The sequence below is a fragment of the Crocodylus siamensis genome, chromosome 1, assembly GCF_052110815.1.
Source record: "Crocodylus siamensis isolate JL-2025a chromosome 1, ASM5211081v1, whole genome shotgun sequence".
Taxonomy (NCBI): Eukaryota; Metazoa; Chordata; order Crocodylia; family Crocodylidae; genus Crocodylus; species Crocodylus siamensis.
The window spans coordinates 390,727,122-390,729,485 of record NC_143395.1 but is presented as its reverse complement, the minus strand read 5'-3'; the positions used below and the strand labels follow the sequence as shown (position 1 = coordinate 390,729,485).

Here is a 2,364-nt window from a genome sequence, read left to right as displayed (position 1 = left end):
AAGTAGTTCCTGCCCCGTGACAGCCATTGACTTCTCACTCCATGACTTTAATTTCTTGAGTAGTCTTGCAAGGGATTTGATCAGGTACCTCATTTGAATGTGCAAAAGTACCATCTAGTTGTCCTTTAGTCACTGTTGTTGATCTTCTTCAAGAACAGTAGGTTAATGGTCATAGTCTCCCTTCATAGACACCATTCTGTTGTCTCTCCATCCTGCCTTTAACAATTATATGAAGCAATGAATAGGGGCACTAGTCTCTTTCTGCTTGAGGAAACAACCTTGATACTTTATTTAATCCTTACTCACCATGTCCAGACCTTCATTTTAAGGAGGGCAACTGACTCTTGGTTCCCCTACAATTTCCTGCCAGGAGGGTTAAGCTTTTGAACTAAAGTTCTGGGTGTCACTTTTCAAGCACTCTGTTCTCAAAGCCAGTCAGGGGTTCTACAGAAGTATGTATAGAAACCACCACCCTTTCAGTAGTGCTTGGATATTTTTTAAGTGAACATCCACAAGGGTAGTATGAACAGACAGAGGTAATTAGCCATGTTGATCAGTCATGTTACTCTGAAGTCAGGTAGAAGGCAGAGCAGAGTAGCACCTTAGCAAACCTATACATGAGAGCGGAGGCTGCTCCAATGCACTGTAATTACAGAGTGTCAAAGCAGACTCAATTAATTGAGTGAGCCTCTGCCAGTCAGCTTCTGTGTCATGTGTATCATTGTCCCTGCACTTCAAAATTGCAGTGGGGGCACTTTATCTAAAGCTCTCTGCCTTTTAGACTGCCGAGTTCTGCCTAGGGAGAGGTGCACTGCTCCTGGAGACATTGCAATGCCAGATTGATGTGTAGAGTGGATGGAGCAAGCTTTGAGTCCACATCCCAGTCCCCCAACAACATTTATTATAAAGTCTTCACATTGAGGACATATCAAATATTAAATTGATAAGAACAAATTAAAAAGCTATATTAAGAAACTGTTAAAATTGAAATCTTTAAAAAAGATCTTTGAAAAACACAACCCCATGCATGGTAGCTACATAAGGGTAATATGGTCACAGATAAAGGAGTTTCTGTGTGTATAAAAATACAATCATGATTTGATCATTGACAATGTTATTTTCCACAGGCCAAAATACAGTAAATCTAATTAGCAAAATCCAACCATAACTCAAACTAGGAACAGTTTTAGCAACACTACCACTCTGTATCACTTTATACCTGTGCTGGTATTACAAACTAATCAGAAAAGTAATTTGAGTCTCTTCTAAAGTAGCTTACATCACACTTTGCTATTTAAAGTGAAGTTTAAAAATGACTCATAGAAATCAACTTGTCAAGTCCAAAGCTCGCTAAATTGTGGGATGAGTTAACAGAGAGCTTTTAAATTTCATACATTTCATAGTCATTAGGGCTGGAAGGGACCTCACAAGATCATTGGGTCCAGTGGGGAAGGAAGTCATCTTGGGTCAAAGGTTCCCAACTAGATAAGCATCCAAATGTTTCTTAAAAGAGTCCAGAGTAGATGCTTGCACCACTTCTGGGGGGAGTCTATTCCAGGTTGTGGGGGCTCAGACAGTAAAGAAGTGTTTCCTTATGTCCAGCCTAAAACGGTCTTGGAGGAGTTTGTGACTATTGGACCTTGTCATCCTTTGGGTGCTCTGGTGAACAGGTGTCCCCCCAGGTCCTGATGCACACCCCTTAAGTACTTATAGGCTGCCACCAAGTCAACCCTGAGCCTTCACTTCTCCAGGCTGAAGAGTCCATGACTCTCAGCCTCTCCTCGTAGGGCCTGTTCTGTTGCCCTCTGATCATGCATGTGGCTCTCCTCTGGACTTTCTCAAGCTTCTCCATTTCCTTTTTGAATTGTGGAACTCAGAATTGAATGCAGTACTCCAGCTGTGGCTTCACCAAGGCCAGGTATAATGGAAAGATGACATTCTGGGACTTGCTCAAGAAGCATCAATGGGTGCAAGCCAGAGTTCTGTTCACTCTACCAGCTGCGGTATCACATTGGAGGCTCATGTTCATTTTGTGGTCAATCATGACCCCCAAGTCTCTTTCGGTTGTGGTGCTAGCAAGCGTAGCACTGCCAAGCTTGTAACAGTGGTGAAGGGTTTTTTCCCTGAGGGAGAGCACCTTGCATTTCTCCATCTTGAATGCCATCAGGTTTTCATCTGCCCACTTTGCCAGCCTATCGTGAAGATAAACACCACATTGGCCCTCTTCCAAATCTTCAGGTACTTTGCCTGAGCACCATAAGTTCTCAAATATCCTTGCCAGTGACTGTGCTTTAATGTTCCTTAAGCACTCTTGGGTGCAATCTGTCTTGACCAGCTGATTTGTGGGTGTCCAACCTCTCCAGG

The 2,364-nt window shown here is 42.9% G+C and overlaps 1 pseudogene; it reads right to left on the bottom strand.

The window, feature by feature from the left end:
* Positions 1-801: 801 nt before the first annotated feature.
* LOC149875234 (U2 spliceosomal RNA) lies at positions 802-966 on the bottom strand (annotated as a pseudogene).
* Between the last annotated feature and the right edge of the window lie 1,398 nt (positions 967-2,364).